The 20388-nt window shown below is 35.2% G+C and overlaps 1 long non-coding RNA gene and 1 pseudogene across 3 annotated transcripts in view; one reads left to right on the forward strand and one right to left on the reverse strand.

Annotated features, from left to right (window-relative positions):
• Positions 1 to 1076: 1076 nt before the first annotated feature.
• LOC306660863 overlaps positions 1077 to 20388 on the reverse strand; it is a 66043-nt gene continuing 46731 nt past the window's right edge. For both annotated transcript variants that reach the window (XR_013763772.1, XR_013763773.1), the window contains one exon: positions 1077 to 2054. This is a non-coding gene — a long non-coding RNA (uncharacterized lncRNA). The remainder of the gene's footprint in view (positions 2055 to 20388) is intronic.
• LOC306662265 (dTDP-D-glucose 4,6-dehydratase-like) lies at positions 12259 to 14059 on the forward strand (annotated as a pseudogene). The gene is made up of 2 exons: positions 12259 to 12296; positions 12532 to 14059. The product of its transcript is annotated as a dTDP-D-glucose 4,6-dehydratase-like (transcript).

Below are 20388 nucleotides of genomic sequence, written 5' to 3' on the forward strand. Positions count from 1 at the left end.
TTGTTATTTTCAGAATGTACCTGATCTTACAAGTACCTACAGAAGGCAAGCATCTGTATACACAGGTAAACATCTCAAGCAGTGTGTCTTGAAAATGACCTTAGTATTGAAGTTCTGTTTGGAACTATGTTGAATAAAGTGAGGATCCAGGGAAAAGTTAAATCCTAGGAAAAAGGGGGCTTGGTTATTACAGGAGGAATGACCACCTCTCATGACCAAGATCATCACTACCATCATCACTGCCTCCTCTCTCACAAAAATGTACAATGATAAAGATATCATTCTTAAAATTCTAGTCTTTGGACCTAATGATAAGGCACCATGAAGATGTGATTATTCTTATGTTATTTCTGGTAGTTATCCATTGGATTGTGTTAGTCAGCTTTCTGTTGCGTTGACAAGATATCTGAGATAATCAGATTAAAAGAAGGAAAGATTTATTTTGACTCATGATTTTGAGAGTTTCAATCTTAGGTTGCTTGACCATGTTGCTTTGGGTCCATGATGAGGTAGGACATCCTGACAGGAAGCAAGTGGTAGAGTGAAGCTGTCACCTCATGGTGGCTAGGAAGCAAAAAAAAAGGTGAGGAGGTGCTGGGTTCCATTATCCCCTTCAATGGCAGACCCCTGCCCACTTGCCAAAGACCCTTCCACTAAGTTCAACCTCCTAAAGGTGATACTGTCTTCCAGTAGAACCACAGGCTGGTGATCAAACTTTGAGCATATGGACTTTGGGTGGACATTTAAGATCCAAACCCTAACAGATTGTTAGTTTAAAAATCAGAAACTTAGAAACAAAGAACATTAATCAATCATATGGCTTTAGACAGCTCAAAAATGTCTCTAGTCTTCAATCCTCTTATCTGTAAAATGGGAGAGTTTACGTCTGAAGGATACAACACAGTGCATGGAGGACAACCCAGTCCTTACAGTAAAACAAATTTGGTTCAAATCTCAACTGGGCTAGGGATATCTACCTAATTTTCCTTGAATATATTCTGTCTATAAATGAAACTTACATTGTTTAAATGATTCTTCACAAAAGAATTACATGGGAAAATACATGTAAAGCCCTAGATACTGGTAGAATTCAAGAAATGTTATTTCATTAAATTCCTCCTGAGCTCCAGGATCTCAAATCAGAATTGAATGAACAATTGGGTTAAGTCCTGGAAGGTCAAAGAAAAGAGACGATCATGCCACCCCTTTTAGTTTAGGAGACTGATGATGGTAATAGTGGTAGTTCCATAGTAAATTAAACAAGAAAGCACTCATTGAAGGCTAAATGCTTTATTTGGCATTAGGATGCACAGATGCTGACTCTATAAGTGACTCTCGAGGAGTTCACAGTCTTCAGGAGATGAACACATAAACATTATGAAGCAGTGTGTTTAGACCAATGATACAGCTCGATATAGAATGTAGGATATTATAGGCACATGCCCCCCAACTGCCGGGTGAATCCCATGCAAGTAAATCTCTGGTCTCTTCTCAGCATTATCTGATAAAGTGACTTCCTCTTGTGGAAGCCATTAAGTATTCAGTGTGTCATTGAGTCCCAGTAGTATCATGCCTGACAAAACAAGGAAACCAGCAAGCATCTGATTTTCAAGGATGTTCTTGGAATGTTTCAGTGTTTTGATCTGTTTTGGAAATGCTAATTTAGAAATTTTTCATTATTTGTAATTGTCAAAGATTTCATTTTCATCTCTTAAGAGGTCTGTTTAAAGACTATGTTGTAACACCACTTTTACAAATTTCCTTAACAGATATATGCTTCCATTAGATTTGGTGAAAAATCCTTCAATTGTCATTATTCTGAAAGGTAAAGGATCTTGTGTTTACTGAAGGGAAGGGAGAAAGTGTTGAAGGATTTTGGCTTTTGCAGGATACTCAAGGAAGTTATGGTTAGGTGGAGCTGAAGCATCCACAGTCATTTTAACAGTGGGAGAACCATCCATCTCTGGAAGTTTTGTTCATTCTGGAGCAACGTATCTCTGAGATGTTATCTTTTCTCTTTCTTCTAAATCTCCCCCATTCTGGAAAGGGAGGTACTGTTAAGGAAAAAAATATATATCTTTGTCCTGAAATGCATTACAAGATGTAGAAATTACACTGCCTTTTCACAAAAGGAAAGTGTTTGGGTTTGGCTAATCAGGCAAATCAATACCATGAGATACTTTGAGACTGTTAAACTAGAAACCTGAAAGTCATTCCACGTATTTTGATAAACAAATTAATGAAACATTTGGATGCATTCATGTAAAAAAATTGTCTTCAAATACTCTGAAGAGGGGCTGGAGTGTGGCGCAGTGGTAGAGGGCTCTTCTCAGTCTCACTTGTGTGAGGCACTGGGTTCGAGCCTCAGCACCACATAAAAATAAATAAATAAGATAAAGGTATTGTGTCCATCTACAAGTAAAAATTTTTTTAAATTCTAAAGATATTTCTATTCAAAGTAACATAAGCTTCTTAAGGAGATGAAACTCTTGTTATAGAAAAATTTGTGAATATGTATAACATGAATATATTGAAGTTTTTATCATAGTATATTAAAATCCAATTTAAAAAGACCGTTCTGTGTTTGTGTGTGTGTGTGTGTGTGTGTGTGTGTGTGTGTGTGTGTGTGCATAAGGGGGCAGAAACAGAAAGAGGTAGAAGGAGGGAGAGGGAGAGGGAGGGAAAAGCAAATCTGCAAAAGCAGAAATCCATTAACTCTTGGTTATTGAGTGCCAACCACAGGGGTTCCACAGGAGAGAAAAGTCAATTGGAAATGCCCACCATGGAGGTGTTTGATTCCTGATGAATTGTGAAGTGAAGCAGTAAGAGGCACAACCTTGAGCTTTCGGCATGTACAATCTGTAGCTCTGGCACAGGCCCATAGTGTACTATTAGCCCAGATTAAGTCAGATCTATGGGACTGTAGGGCTAAGTGCAGCCTAGAGTATGGGGTGGGCACTCACTTTTCCTTTAAGTTAAAGATCTTACAACATACATTAGCAATAGATACAATGATTTATCTCTAAAGATTACTACTTTGTACTTCCTGTACCCTACTGTCAATAATGAAGAAGAAAAAATACTGAAGAAATGAATGAATCACAGGTCCTTCTTTTCAAAGGCCTGTGGTAAAGGATTTTCATAGGTCTTAAAAAATGTCAAAATAATAAGAGTTCAAGACATCCTATATGAATTAAAGGCAAGCATTATAATTTTTTTTTTTTTTTTTTTTACCGCAGGAACTTTCTAATCTATGAATATGTGTCACCATACTATGTGGCAGCAACAAATAGAACACAGTTCTTTCGTATGTAGTTGACTGCACAATTAGTACCGAAGTTAGGAAGGAGAAATCAATTGGTTTTATAGAATTTAGCAGCTCAGCCTCCATTTCCCTTAAAATAAAACATATTCTTCCTTTTGACAAGGAGTTTAGGTTGATTTGGCTAAAGGGTGTCTAGACTGCTGAGTGCAAGGATGTTTTAAGACTCTTGGGCACTGTTTCTTTTGAAATCTCCATTCTAAGTCTTATGAAAACTTTAAAATGTAATCAAATGTCATATTAATAAAATGATTTTGCTATAAAGTCTTTTTAAAGGATTTCAAAGGTAGTTTTTCTGACAGTAACAAGATAGCATTTAAAAACTAAGTGCAATGCAAAACTTGAAAAGGAAATGGCCAATTATGCAAAGAAGTGGCTATCATTGGGAAAAAAAATGTCAAGGACACACACATTGATGGTGTGCATTAAAATACTATTTAGAAAAAGGGCTTCCACCAGGACCACTCCCGGGGGCATGAGTTACATAGATGGTCATGTGAATGATATGTACTAAAACTGTGCTACATGGCAGCCCTGTTTGGGAGGCAGGTGCGTCTGTGGAAGTGCTCCTGTCCAAAACAGGAGGCCATTAAGGCTGTAATCAAAGCACCAGCAGCCTCTGTTCTGAATCCAGGATCACAAAGCGATATTCTGATTATAATTTGACTTCCTGTGTAGCTTCCTACAGAGAAAGAATATGATGGCCAGAGCAATGAATATCTATCCCACTTGACAATTATTTTTCTTTTTGTAAATGAAATCAACACTGTGGTATTATCCATTAGTCCATTATAAGCTTTGTTATAGTGAGTAAACATCTTACAATTTGATCTAGTCCAAGTGAAAGACAAAGTCAAAGTTTGAGTTTGGAAATCTAAAGATCAGACCCTGCCTGATATGATTTTGAAAATATAGTACAATTTTATGAAACTTCTTAAGTATAGCCAGTGGACTTCACCTGGTACTGTAGTATCTCAAACACTTTATATTTTAACTTAAGATGAGATCCTGAGTAATAAATAATAGACCAATTTCAAGTAGAATCTGAGAAATGAAGTGTTTTACTTAGTATTTCATTACCATGACCAAAAGATCTGAAGAGAATAATTAGAGGAGGAAAAGTTTGTTTGGCTTACAGTTTCATAGGTCTCAGTCCACTGAGAGCCCACTCAGTACTTTGGGCTCTGGATGAAGCAGAACATCCTGGCAGAACCATGTGGTGGATGAAAGCATCTCAGGACATAGCACCAGGAAGTGACAGTCATGTCCCCAGTGACCCCCCCTTCTCCAGTCACACTCTACCTGCCTACATTTACCACCCAGTTAATCCCTATCACTGAATTAATCCATTGATTAGATTTCACCTCTCAATCTACTTATTTCATTCTGAACATTCTCACATTGTCTCACAATGAGCTTTGGGAGGGTACCTCCTATCTGCACCATAACAGAAAGGCAGTTGATGAAGAAAATCAATGTCAATTACATTTATAAAATGCTTCTGATAGCACTATTTCATTTCAATCTCAAAACTTTGTGAGGTAAATTTATATTGTCATTTTAATGAAGAAAATGGATGTTTTGCAAGATTTCCAATCCTTCTAAAGCCATACAACTGAGAAGAGTTAGAACTGGATCACAGGATTGCTGGCTCTCACATTGCATAAGGAAATAAGGAAAATGACTGAATGAACCTGTCTAATCCTGAGTGGAGAATGTAGTAATAATCTGAAAAGAGAGAGAACTGCAGAAGATTCAAAGCTGGGGCTGGCTAGAAAGAATAGTGAAAACATTAGCACATTTAGACTATCCTAATGAATGTCAACAAATACTGAATACTAAAATAAAAACAATGTGTATCCCAATCAAGAAGGCAAGAAGTGTGCAGTGACTAACTTAATATACACTGATTGCAACTTGAGTTGAATTATTTGTATATTTAACCACACCCATAGGCCTATGTATCTGTCATAAATTTTTATGACATAAATTTTTATGGTCAGGGACAAAATATAAACCCCAGAGTCACACCCTCAGTGACCATATTTTACTTGCAAATAACTGGAGATATATTAAAAAATAGACTTGAAGAGTATGCAATACAACTGCGCACATTAAAAAAAAAAGTTGTCTGGCTGACAAAGAACTGACCATTTATTTTTCAGTAAGTGCGCCAGAATACACAAGTAAAAAAATAAGAAATCGCATACGTTGTCACATTGCTAGTCAGGCATGTATCAATTTTAAATGAAATGCAGGGCATTTTTAGTGTCAGAAGATCATCTATAAAGGATTCTATGTATGCCAGCTGGGCTTGTACTGCCATGCAATAATCAGAAACTTGGCAAGAGTGTGTTCACACCAATCACAGTGTGGTTGCTTTTGACTAGAAATGCCACTGTGGTAGCTTTAATTAGAGACATGTCAAGTAACTCAGTATTAACAGTGGTATGGTTGAACCAGCATTGGTTACAGTTGGAAAAACTCTTTGGACCTTTACTCCATGTCTGAGAGTCTCTTGGCAACATTTTTGTGAGCTGAAAATAATTCATATTATGTCTGCTGGTCATTAAGTCATGTCCCATTGTGTTCATGCCATGACTAACTGGAAAAGCAGATGTGGCAATTAAAAACTAAAAGTGATACCCATTTATTTTTGGCCAGAGAATTACTACACATAGCAGCACTTTCTTTTTCCTTAGCCAAAAAGATGTTTTGTACAGAGTAACTATTATCTTCCTGCTGTTTATGAATAGTTCATGAATCACGACCAGCACCCAACCACCTGCATTTTTCTATTTTTAAACCATTTAAAAGATGCTTATATTCATTTATTGAAATGTCCCTTAATTCCTGGAAAAATCTAAAGCATGTGTTACCTTTCTTTCTTTCTTTCTTTCTTTCTTTCTTTCTTTCTTTCTTTCTTTCTTTCTTTCTTTCTTTCTTTCTTTCTTTTTATATTTTTAAAATACAATTTGGTTACAAAGAAAAAAAGTAGTTAAATAAGCAGAATAAAATAGCAGTTTTGAACAAACTTTGTGCTCACAGTAAAGTCACAAGCATAGAGATAGAGAGTAACGACATATTTCCCAAGTCCATCTCATACCTATTGCAAGACCAACCAGGTCATGCACTTATTTGACAGTAATTGATCAAATTAACAATCAATTTTACACAATTACCTTTTGAAGAAGATCAAAACTATTGTATTAACTAGTATTCAATGTGTCCTAATTTTAAAGATTTCTACAAGTTAAATACTTTTAATTATCTACATTTTAGAAAGATTTTTGAGAACTTTGCAAGACTTTAAAACTTTTTAAAGAATAAGAAACAGCTTCTATTGTCATAGACCTCACAATCTAATAAGGGAAAAAACTCTGTGCTATAAATAACTTTACTTCAAAACAAAGTATATTAAGAATTTTATAGAGGTAAATTAAATTGCTATGTGAGAAAATGGTAATAAAACTATGAGTAAACATAATCTCAATAAAAAAATCCCAGTAGTCTTCTTTCTGTGAATTGGCAAGCTGATGCTTAAATTCATATGAAAATTCAAGGGACTTGGAAATATAAGGATCTTGATCAAAACAATCTTAAAAAAAAGAACAAATTACAAGAATTAAGGCTTATTTTATTTCAAAACACTACAAAACTACAGTAATCAGGAGACTTTGATCTTGGAATGAGGAGAAATATATACACCAATGAAATCGAATAAAAGACCAGAAATATACCAAAATGACCATATATTCAATATACCATATATTCAAACTTATAAGTGAATGATTTTGACAGGGGTGCCAACACAGTTCAACAAGGAGAGAAGTTGATTCAAAAAGTTGTGCTGAGACAACTGAAAAGGCATATGCAAAAGAAAGAAGTTGTAGTTATATTTTATATTGTACAAAAAATAATTCAAAATGGAACAAAGATGTAAAAGTAGTAGCTAGAATGATTAAGCTTTTTGAAACAATAGGCATAAATATCCATGAACTTGGATTAGGACTAAGCAATGTTTTCTTAGTTATGACACCAAGAATAAAAGGAAAAAAAAAAAAGACAACAGACATCATCAAAATTAACATTTTCATGCTGCAAAGAACATAATCAAGAAAGTAAAAAGATAATCCACAAATGGAAAAAAAAAGTTTGAAAATCATATTCCTAACAAGGAACTTGTATCTAGAATAGATAAAGAATTTTAATGAGTCAATAATAAAAGAGAAGTAATCAAAAATTTTAAAGGGAAAATAATCAAAATAGAAATAGCTTCTATGAACGTGCCAGTGTCCAATGAATGCATGAAAAAACACTCAACAGGGCTGGGGTGTGAATCAGTGGTAAAGTGTTTAGTATACACAAGGACCTTGGTTCAATCACTCCTCCCTATCTCCCAAAATTAAGATGTTCAACATTATTAGTCATCAGAGAAATGCAAATCAAAACCACAATGAGATATCACTTCAGACCTATTATGATGCTTCAATCAAAAGGACAGATATTAAGAGTTGGGGAAGATATAGTGATGTGGAAACCCATATACACTACTAGTGGAAATGTAAATAGCACAGCCATTTTGAGAAACATTCAGGCAGTTTCTCTGAAGGTTAAACAGAACAACCACATAAATCAGAAATTCCACTTCTAGGTCTACTCAAGAGAAATGAAAACATATGTTTACACAAAAACTTATACATGAATATTTCTATTTGCATTATTCATAACAGTCAAAATGTGAAAACAATCAAATGTACATCAACTGCTAAAAGGAATGAGTGAATGAATATTGTGTGTCTTTCCCATGGGGTATTATTGGGCAATGCAAACAATAATAATGGGACTTCTAGTTTCCAGTTCTACACATAAAGAACTTGGAAATCACCATTTTGTCTATTAAAAAAAAAGTAAAAAGCTGAAAGATCAACAACTCATTAAGTCCATTAGACATGTGAGGTTACAGGGAGAACTACTGCCCCCAAACTGGAGAAAGACAAGAATAGTCACAGAATCACAACTTAACAGGAGCAGAGACTCATGAACAAGGTACTCCATGGGAAGTAGCATGGAGTAGGAAAAAGACCTGCATTTTGTTTGATGAATTACTGGTTGCTTAGTGCAGAAAACCTGAGAGTTAGAAATGCCAGCAGACCCCACACTTTTGTGAGTTTTCTCTCTGGGAGCATAAAGAGGTTCTCACATCAAATATTGGAGAAAATTCTCTTATTGCTTTCAGGAGAAAGAAGGGAACTAGTTTGAAATATGCCAGAGTGTTGTTGAGGAAAAACTTAAACTCTGGCTCTACTCACTCTAAATTCACTTTAAAAATCACTAACTTTGGAGGTCACAAAAATGACACTATATTATTAGTCTTTCACTAATTGTACTGTAGGTAACACCTCTGGCATATGGATTATGATGAAAATTATTGCCTCAGTTACTGTTTGGCAACCTGAAGACTGCTTTTGCTAAAAACACTGATACTTCACTTGGGTCTACAGATGTCTGACTAGAATGGGATGAAAACACTTGTCGTCTCTGTCTTGTGTTTGTCTCCTTTGTTGACTTAAACTTTTGGTCAGATTCTACTAAGCATTGCATATCAACATAATAATTATCGAGAAATGTTTTGTCCTAAACTATAATATAGGATCAACTTAGCCTAGACTTGCTTAGTGTCTCTCTCATTACCTTCAAGACTTACCACCTACGAGTCACCATGACCAGAAACACCAAACCATGGAGAGAATGAAAAGAAGTGGCACTCAAACTAATGGAAGATCTGAATTTCCAGAAGAAACATGAATATTCTTCCCCTTTATTAACCTCTCCCTCATTATTCCTAGTCTATATCTATAATCCCTTAGCACCCCTGGTGTTGAGAAATCAGTCTATGAGCAAAGTTCCCTCTTCTCCATTCTCTGGCCACTGAATAAAATATTTCATACTCTCCAACACTTGTCCCTGAGACACTGGTTTCTCCGTGGGATGAGTTTCTGAACCTGGGTTTGTTGATAAAAGAATTCATCTCTTTTATTTTTATTAGTTCATTTTAGTTATACATAATATTAGGGTTCATTCTGACATAATTATATATGCATGGAATATAATCTGTTGAATTCAGTCCCTGGTACTTCCCCTTTCCCTCCGCTCTTCCTGTTCCCTTTCCTCTACTCTAATTCTAATGATCTTTCTTTTATTGATATATATATATAATAAAATTTACTATATATATAAATATATATAAATTTTATTATATATATATAAATTTTATTATATATATATATTTTGTGTGTGTGTGTGTGTCTTGTGGCAGTATGTAAAGATGAGAGTCACTGGGATACATTCCTATATGTAAACAGGTAAATTTGGTCAGATTCATTCCACTGTTTGTCCCTTTTCCTGTCCCTCCTCCCTTCCCTCTCAATCTCTTTCCTCTATTCCACGGATCTCATTTCTGTCTTCGTGGAATTCCTTCCCCCATCCACTGTCTGCTTTTACTCCCCCTCATTTTGGTCTAGCTTCCCTATATCAGAGAAAACATTTGAACTTTGGCTTTCTGGGTTTGGTTTATTTCACTTAGCATGATGTTTTCCAGTTCTATTCATTATCAGCAAATGCTATAAATTCATTCTTCTTTATGGCTGAAGATCTTCTCTCAGGAGAAACTGTTAAACAAGAGCCTAAGTTGCTGGAGATTTATCAGTGCTTAACTTATCTGGAGGAAGAAGAATACCCAACTCTAGTTGGTGCTTGTCTTCCACAAGACAGAAGAAAAACACCCAACTTCAATCCACTGTAGCCAACCTAGACCACCTAAGGTGGCGGCATTGAGATGCACTTGTGACATTTATAGTCCAGTGGTATAGGCTCAGAAGGAGACTGAGACCTAATTATGAGACTATAGAACACATCCCCTCCCCTTACATCTTACTATGGCATTGCTACAGGTCTGTTTACAGATTTCTTTTTTTTTATTCAGTAGATCAAGTCCAGCTACACAGAAAAAAAAAAAAAAATGACATACTATAAGACAAAAACACAGTTTGAGGATATAGAATATGCGCACCAGAATCAGACATGGAAGAAATGTTGAAGTTTTCATATCAGTAATTTTGAACAGCAGTGATTAATAATAAGGGCTCTAATGTAATAACAGATCAGGCAAAGAGATGGACATTCGAAGCTTTGGTGGTGGGGAAGGACAAAACTAAATGCTTAGGATCAAAATGCTGTAACAAAAATAAAGAATGCTTTTGATGGGCTTGTAGTAGGCTGGAAATGTTTGAGGAAAGAATCTCCGAACTTGAGAATATATCAAAACTGAACAGCAATAAAAGCAAAGATGAAAAAAAAAAAAAAAAAAAGAACTGCAAGATAGCTACAAAAGGTGCAATATATATGTAATGAGCAAATATCAGAGGGGAAGAAAGAGAAAGGAAAAGAAATACTTATAATAATAATAATTTCTCAAAATTAATTCAAGACAACAAAACACAGGTTCAAGAAACTCAATGACGATCAAGATTGGGGAGAAGGGCAGAGAGGGGGCAAGGAGAGAAAGAGAGATAGAAAGAGAGAGAGAGGAAGAGAAAGGGACGGGGAAGGAAATACTTAATACAAGCACATCATATGAACAATGCAGAAAACCCAATATAAAGAAAAAAAAGTTTAAGTTGGAGTAAAAACACATTAAGAAGCAAACATAAAATTTTCTTCTGACTTCTCAGAAACTGTGCCTACAAGAAGAGTGGAGTGAAATATTTGAAGTGTTGATAGAAAAATATACCACTCTAGAATTCTGTACCACTGTGAAATTATCTGTTTCAGTCAGTATTTTCACTGCCGTGACTAAAAGACCTAAAAATAACAATTTTAGAGGAGGAAAAGTTTATTTGGGGGGCTCCCAGGTTCAGAGGTTTCAGTCCATAGACAACTAGCTTGATTCCTCTGGACTCGAGGTGAAGCAGAAAATTACGGTGGAAGAGTATGGCAGGAAGTGGCTCACATGATAGTCAGGAAGCAGAGAGAGAGAGAGACTCCACTTGCCAGACACAAAATATATACCCCAAAGGCAAGTCCCCATTGACCCACCTTCTCCAGCCACACCCTACCCACTTTCAGTTACCACTCAGTTATTCCTGTCAGGGAATTAATTCATTGATTGGATTAAGACTATCATAACCCAATCATTTCTCCTGTAGACCTTCTTGCATTGTCTCACACATGAGCTTTGGGGGACACATAATATCTAAACTATAACATTAGTCTTCAAAAGTGAAGTATTTTCTGAAACCAGTAAAAATGAGGGAATTTGTTGCCAGAAGACATACCTTGCCTTTATTTTTTTTCCATATTTTTATGGGTGCCTTATAGTTGTACATAAGGGTGGGATTTATTGTTACATATTCATATATGCACACAATATTATGATATAATTTTCATTCCCTAATATTTCCCCTACCCCCCCCCCCCCAGTATATCTTGCCTTGGATGCAGAAGAAAAACATAGGTCAAAAATGCAGATCTACATAAAGAATGACAAAACATTATAGATGAATAAGTTAAAAAAATCCTTTTATTATTTTTATTCTTAATTGACTAGATAAAAGTTTGTTCAAAATAACAAGAGCAACAATATATTTAACTATGCATGTTTATTATGCTTTTATATAAGTTAAATGAATGACAGTAATGATTTAAGGGATGGGAAGGAACAGTATGATTATTTCACCTTTATAAGATACAATACCAGTGAAGCAAGATAGTATTATTTGAAAGTGGACCACAATGTTATAACTGTACATTACAAATTCTAGGGCAACCACTAAAATCCATGTAACAGTGGAGAGCAAATAGAATCATATAAAGTGTCAACTAGACCCACAAAAAAAAGAAAAAGAGCAAGAGCAACAAGTAGAAACCAGTAAGAAATGGTGGACACAGCTGAGCTGGGAGATGTTGGCAGAAGGTGGGGCAGAACACTCAGGTGTTCCCAGCAGCTTTGCAAAGTGGGTCACAGTGACCTGGGATGCTGGTTTCATAATGTAAACTCTATGAAAACTGAGACCACTGTTCACTAAGCACCTGAAAGAGTACCTGGCCCATTTTATGAAGGTCTTCATTGATCATTAAATGGATAAATACAAGAGTAATGAACAGGAAACTCTCCCACCCTGAAGGAACTCAGTGTCTAGTGAATGAAGAGGAAATGTGGGGATTGATTCTCATTTATTGCCCATTAGTACATTAATCATTTCTTCTAATTTGAGAGTCACTTGGTGGAGAGTACCAGGCTGTGCATCACATGTGATTGTCTTTTTAGTAGAAGATTATCCAAACTCTATTATTATAAATCTAGACAAGCTGGATTACTGTGCAAGCTTTACAAATCATGAAACCTTTTCTAAAAAATACAACTACAAATTTATACAGAGGGCCATTTTCTGCTTTCTGAAACAGAGAAAATAGATATGGTATTACGTTTTGCTGCACAAACACATGTAGATCTGTTATTTGTCCAGGTCTTTGAGTTTACATACATTAATGTTTATGGTACTCAAGTTTTGCTAAGTGCATGAAGCCAGAGTGGAGAAGTTTATTTATGTTAGCACAGATGAAGTATGGGGAGGGAGTCTTGATAAGGAATTTGATGAATCATTACCCAAACAACCTATCAATCCTTAGACATCATTCAAAGCAGCTGCTGAGTATTTCATACAGTCTTACTGGGAAGGATATAAGTTTCCAGTTGTCATCACAAGAAGCAGTAATGCTTATGGACCACATAAATATCCAGAAAAGGTTATTCCAAAATTTATATCTTCACTGCAACACAACAGGATTAGGGCTTCAAACAGGAAATTTCCTTTATGCTACTGATATAGTAAAAGAATTTCTTACTGTCCTCAAAAAGGGAAAACCAGGTGAAGCTTATAACATTGGAACCGATTTTGAAATGTCAGTTGTTCAGCTTGATGAAGAACTAATGCAACTAATCAAAGAGACCAATTCAGTCTAAAATGGAAAATTGGGTTGATTATGTTAATAATAGACCAACAAATGATGTGAGATATCCAATGAAATTAAAAAAAAAAAATAATGGATTAGAATGGAAACCTAAAGTGCCTTGGAATGAAGGAATAAAGAAAACAATTGAGTGACTTAGAAATAATTTTCACAACTGAAAGAACATAGAAAAGGCACTAGAATCCTTTCCTATATAGCCACCATTTATATAATCAGCAGAGTTTTCAGAGAAAAAATTATGCTACCTCAACAAGTATTATAAAGTCAAGTGACCAAACAAAATGCCCTCTTCATTTGGAATTAGATTAATCACTTTTTGTATTAAATGCAAAGTCTTTAGAAGAGTTCTTACTGGCATAGGATTTAAATATGAGAATTCTTTCCAGAGAGTATGTCCGGGAAATTAGGAAATACTAAGGATAGACAGTGTCCATGAGTGGGCCAGGGAGGAGACTTCTAGTTTTGAGAACAAAGACAGGTTGTGGCTCTGTGTGGATGGCAGCCTTGGCTGACTTGGAACTCAGTCAGCTTCCCAATCTTTACCGGTGCCTAGAAAGTCTCTCAAGTTTTCATTTTCAGGCAAAGTAGGATGAGTAATATGCTATAATTCAACTTTTTTTTAAGGTACTATATTTATAGTTGCTTTTAAAATGGAACAAAATGGAGGCATATCTAGCACTTTTTAACTTTGGATAATTTTGTAAATTAAGTAAAATGCTTTTCAAAAAAAGGTTGTAAAATTTTTATATTTTCAAAATCAGTTGTTAACCTATATATAAACTATATCAGAAAAAATTTATCATGCATTTACTCTTTATAATTATTTATAAAATTATCAGCATTTTAACATATTTAATATAGAAAGAAAATTACATTTTTATTTTTCTGTAGAGGAATTTTAAAAAATACTTGATTGTATATTTTTAATCACTCTGTACTGAAGACTTAAGATGACTTGAAAAATAACTGACTAGAAATTGAGACAGTGGGAAGAAGCTCGTTGACCCTCTCATTATCCAGAACACAAACTTCTAAGCTGGTCACCTGGTCACAGGAGATATCAGCTAGAGCAGATTCCCTCTATGTTAAATGTGTTGCTAGAACCCAAAGAGGCCTATAAGACACCACTTCCTTCTTTGTGGAAGATGATGTAAGATGCAGCAATTTGACTTTTACTTTGGAGGACATGTCCTAACACACCCTGATCATCAGACTCCTAAAAACTTTACTGAAATGGAAAGCCCCTGAATCATAGGGGTGGAAGTGAATTACCAATGCTACCAGTGTGCTGTCTACCTCCTCTAATCCTGCCTGGTCAGCATGATGGCATCATTGTGATAGATCCATGTGACCTTCTACAGATGTTCAGAAGATCCAAGTCTTACAGAATAGGACCAGTTCATATAGCCCTGAGATGAAACTGAGTGAAACTCCTTATTTTTTGTGATCAAGATGGAGATACATGCATTCACTAAGTCAGTGGTTGAATGCCGTGCACCCTAAGAAGATGCCACATGGGCACAACAGCCACCATGTGAGTTGCTGTTTGATTCAGCTGGCAGTTGTCTGCAATTTCTCCAGGGTCTACCCCGTTTCAGCAGGGCTCAGATTAATGAGTTAAATAGAGATGTGGTGAGAACCCACCTCTGCATCCTTGAGATCCTCAAGGGTGACCTCATATTCACATCTCCAAGATGTAGTTTTGTTTCTGATTTACTATCTTAGTCAGGGAGTGGCCAGTTGAAGCAAGTCTGTTAAGCTGAGGTCAGGGCACTGATTGGGAAGACTTAGGACCCTGACATATGCATGGAAGTATCTGGGTGGATGCCTTTAAAGATTTTGACTTTGAAGTTTTTTAACAGTTAAGTCCCAAGGTTGGTCTTGGGCTTTGTCTTCTCTACATCAAGTGATAAGATCCTCATGTAGTTATCACTTGTTTGTTAATTACACTCAACTTTTCCTTTCCCTTCTGTAGTTACCAGTATAATTTATTAAAGACCAATCACTGCCAAAAAACATATGATGGATATTAATCCAACTGTATCAATTATCATATCAAACATCAATGGTCAAAATGCACCAATTAAAAGATAAAGATTATCATAATGGGTTAAAAAAACCTATCTACATGTTGTGTTTGAGATACCCACTTTAAATATAAAGACATACATTACTTATTAAAAGTAAATCACTAGAAAAATGTACACAATGCTTACAGTAATTTTAATAAAACAGTAGTGCTATAGTGGACTATAAAGTAAGAAACATTATCAGGGATAAAGAACACTACATAATGATAAAAGAGTCAATTCTCCAAGAGAAATAACAATCTTTAATATGTATGTGAATAACAACAAAGTATCAAAATAACTGAGGCAACAACTGATTATACTGTAAGAAGAAATAGATGAATCCACTATTATAGTTGGAGATATAGATGGACAGATTCAGAAGACAGAAAATCACTGAGGACACAGTTGAACTACACAGCACCATCAATCAACTGGATATAATTGACATCTATAGACTTCTTCATACAACAACAGCAGATGATAGATTATTCTTAAACTCACATGGAACATTCACTAAGACAGAATATTCTAGGTCACAAAACACACCTTCACAAATTAAAAAGAACAGAAATCATACATTGTCTCCTCTCAGACCACAATGGACTAAAAGTAATAATCAATTAGCAAAAATATAACTGGAAAATTCCCAAATATGAGAAGATTAAACTATATACTTTTACTTAATACAAGGGCCAAGGAAGAACTCTGAAGAGAAATTTTAAAATATTTTGAACTAAATTAAAACGAAAACATAATTTATCAAAATTTGAGAAATGCAGCAAAAGCAGTTCTAGGAAGGAAATGTATAATTTGAATGCATTTGTTAAAATGAGAAAATACCTAAAACAAATACTCTAAGCTTTTCTATTATGAAACTAGAAAAGTGAATTAAATTAAATAGAAGAAAAGAAATAATAAAAATTAGAACAGAAATCAATGAAATTCAAATTAGGAAAACAATAGTGAAAAATCAATAGAACCCCAAACTGGTTCTTTTAATAGATTAATAAAATTGACAAGACTCAAGCCAGGCTAAAAAAGAGAAAAGAAAAGGGACATAAGTTACTAAAATCAGAAACAGAAGAGTAGAAATCATTACAGATCCCACAGACATTAAAAAAACAATCAAGAAACACTGTGAACAACTCTTTGCCTACAAATTTTATAAGCAAGATTAAATAGACCTATTCTTTAAAATATATACTCTTCTAAAACTCACACAAGAATAAATAGCAACTGGAATATGCCTAAATCTATTAAAGAAATAGAATCAATAATTAATAACCTTTTAAAGCATGACATATGAGGTCTAGATGAATTCATTGGTAAATTTTACCAAACCCTTAAGGAAGAAATGATCCTGGTTCTCTACATTCTCTTTCATGATGTAGAAGGAGTGGAACTACTTCTTAACTCATCCTATAAGACCAGGATTAACCTACTACCAAACCCAGACACAAGTCTTACGAGAAAAGAAAATTAAGACCAATACTATTATGAATACTGAAAGTTCTAGCTAGTGCAAGAAGACAAGAAAATAAATAAAAGGTATACTGATTGATAAGGAAGAAATAAGACTATCTTTGTTTTCAAGTGACATGCTTATCTATGTAGAAAATCTGAAATGTTAAAAAGAAAATCCCACACAGAAAATAAATATCCTGGAATTAATAAGCAATTGCAACAAGTTCACAATTACAAGGTTAATACATGAAAGTCAATCACTTTCTTACATACCATCAATGAACAAGTAGAATGTGACATTAAAAACACAACACAATTTACATTAGCCCATTCAAAAATTTAAAAACTTAGATATGAATGTACCATAATATGTACAAGATCTACAAGAGGAAAATGACAAAATGTATGAAAGAAATCAAAAAAAGAAGTAAAAGAAGAGTTGTTTCAGGTTCATGTATAGCATATTAGGATTCTTTGGAGAAATAGAACCAATAGAATATATAGATACAGATATAGATAGATATAGATATATGAGAAGGAATTTATTATCAGAAGTAGCTCACATGATTATGAAGGCTGAGAAATTCCACAATATGCACTCTTTATGCTGGAGAACCAGAGAAGCTAATATCATAGCTCAATTCACCAGCTGAAAACCAGGGCAGACAGTGATATAATTTTCAGTTTAAACCTGAAAGCCTGAGAACTTGAAGAGGGGGAACTGATACAAATGCCAGAACCTAAAAGCCTGTGAATTTAGAGTTCTAATGTCCAAGGGTGGCAGAAGGTGGGTATCTCTGTCCACAAGACTCCTCCTCTTTTCATCTGATGGTGCCTGCTCGTATTGAGTAAGATCAATCTTACTTACAAATCTTCCCTATTCAGTCCACTGATTCAAATACCAAATTCTTCCAGAAACACCCTCACAGACATACCCAGAAATAATGCTTTACCAGTTGTCGTGTATACCTTAACCCAGTCAAGTTGATACATATGAATCATCACTGATGGAAGACTCAATATTATCCAGATGTCAGAGCTTCCCAAATTGTAGATCCAATGCAATTCCAATAAAAATTCTAGCAAGGTATTTTGTGAACATAAGGAGACTTATGCTATGGTTTATATAAAGAGGCAAAATATCTAATTAATTGGTGAAAGAAGTCAAAGGCTACATACCGTATAAGTTCAATGATGTAACATTCCAGAAAAGGCAAAACTTTGGAGATGATAAAATAGTCAGTGGTTGTCAGGGGTTGGAGGGGGGGAGGGATGAATAAGTGACCCAGTTATTTAGGGCAGTAAAATAATCTGTATGATATAAATCTAGATTCATATAATTAAATATTTGTCCATTCCCACAGAATGCACAATACTAAAAATGAATTCTATTGTAAAGACCTTGGATTGATAAATTGTAACACTTCTACCACTCTGCTTGGAGATATTGATAATGGGGAAGGCTGCCCATCATGAACTAGGTATTGTTTGACTCAGTAAACCATAAAGTTGGGTGTCGATAGAGTGAGACTCCATCAACAAATAGAAATGCTATATATTTTATCAGGCACAAGTAAGACTGAATGTTCAAGTTGTATGAGGAAATATTCAACTACCAAAAATTCTATTCTTTCTACTTTACCTTTTCTTTCTCAGTGTGAATTTATGGCTTCTTGGGGATGTTGTTATGACCTATTGACTAATTAAAAAAAAAAAAAAAAAAAAAAAAAACTTGAATCGGGTGTGTGGTGTGATGGTTTGCCTGATTGCAGTTACCATCTGAATGTAGACACTAAGACCTTGCTGACCCTTCCAGGGACATCCAGGAAAGCTATGGTGAAGGAACATCCCCCAGTGAACAGATTTCTAAGTATTCCTCTTAATTGTTCATTTTTCCGTTGAAGGAGAAATAGTCAAAGGTAAGACAATGTATAGATTCAGGGTCTAGGGCTAGTGGTTTGGCTGGATAGGTGGGTCACTGAGAGAACATAATTGGGAAATTGGTGACATGGATGTCTGGGAAAGACATATGCCCTGTGACATGGTCAAAGAACATGAAGATATTTGTGTTGCATATCAATGCTCATCAAAGGGTGACCTCAATACTGGGCTTTTTAAATAAGTGAATAGGATGGCATCTTCTGTGGATAACAGCCTCTTTCCCGCTGTTTCTGTGGTTTTCCAATGCACTTATAAACAAAATAACCATGGTGGCATGAATGAAGGTTACATCTGGGCTTAGAAACATGCACTTCCATTCACCAAGTCAACCTTTCTACAGCCAGTGCTGAATGTCGTTTGTGAGCTACAAAGATCATCACTCTGTCCTTGATATAGTACCATTCCTGGGTTTATCAGCAAGCTACCTGATGATGTGTAGTTTGCACTGGAGTGCTTCTATTATGGAGGAGTAGTGTTTGTTTCTACTATAATAGGTAAAGATTTAGTAAGGATGGATCACTTACTCTGCATTCAGGTTTGCCTTCCTTGCATTCATTGTTTGCATCAAAACTGCCATCAATGGACTTACACTGCCTTGCACACCATCATGCTATTCCACAGTCTTGCTTCTGATTAAGAAACTTATCTCTCAGCAGATGAATTGTGTTAATGAGCATGCATGTTCATGGAATTCACAGGGTTTCTCATGATCCCCATCAGTCCAAAGCATCTGAATCTAAAGAATATCGGGATGGCCATTTGAGGACCCGGTTTCATTGTCAGACAAGGGGCAGCACATTGCCTAATGTTCCCCCTCTCAGGGAAAAGTAGTAACTTGGAGTTGTGGGTTAAAGGCAGAAGCAGGATGTTTACATTCAACTCTAAATCTACATTTTTTAATGCTTTAGCATGATGATATATAATATAGTTAAAATTCTGTAATACAGATTTCTTCATGTCTTATAATGTTCTGATAGTGGTTAAGTTAATCAATTCATCCTTCTGCCAGGACAGAATCATAGTTAGTGAGTTATTTTCTACTGTTTCATTCAATCTATTTTAAAATGTCACCACTTGTGTCACTTGTCGCATTGCCCAAGCAGTAAAACTGACCTTTCTGTGACTGATTAGCTTGGTTAGCTTGAGTACAATGCTAAAAATATTGGATATATTTGAATAGGCTGTTTCATTTTTGTTTTGTTCCCAGAAAATAGTCTGAGCTGGTTAAACTCTACCATCCTTCAAACATGATATCAGCCCAGTAATATTACTATTATGTGACATGGTATCAAGAACATGACTTTAGAAGCTATGAAGGATGGATAGAATCTATCATTTGATGAATTTAATGATATTAGAGAGTAGGTGCTAGATACTGCCTTCTGAGTACTTGTGCTTGGCTGTGGAATTTATGGACAGTGGGTGATGCTATTGGAAAAGGCAGAATGTCAGGTGTTCTTTTGTTCTTTTCAGATGTTTCATTTCACTGTCTTTTGTTTCCAGAACACTAAAATGTCTGCATGTTACCAAATATTTCTTAACATGGTCTTGCCACTG

The sequence above is a fragment of the Sciurus vulgaris genome (assembly GCF_902686455.1).
Source record: "Sciurus vulgaris genome assembly, chromosome: 5".
In the NCBI taxonomy this organism is placed as follows: domain Eukaryota; kingdom Metazoa; phylum Chordata; class Mammalia; order Rodentia; family Sciuridae; genus Sciurus; species Sciurus vulgaris.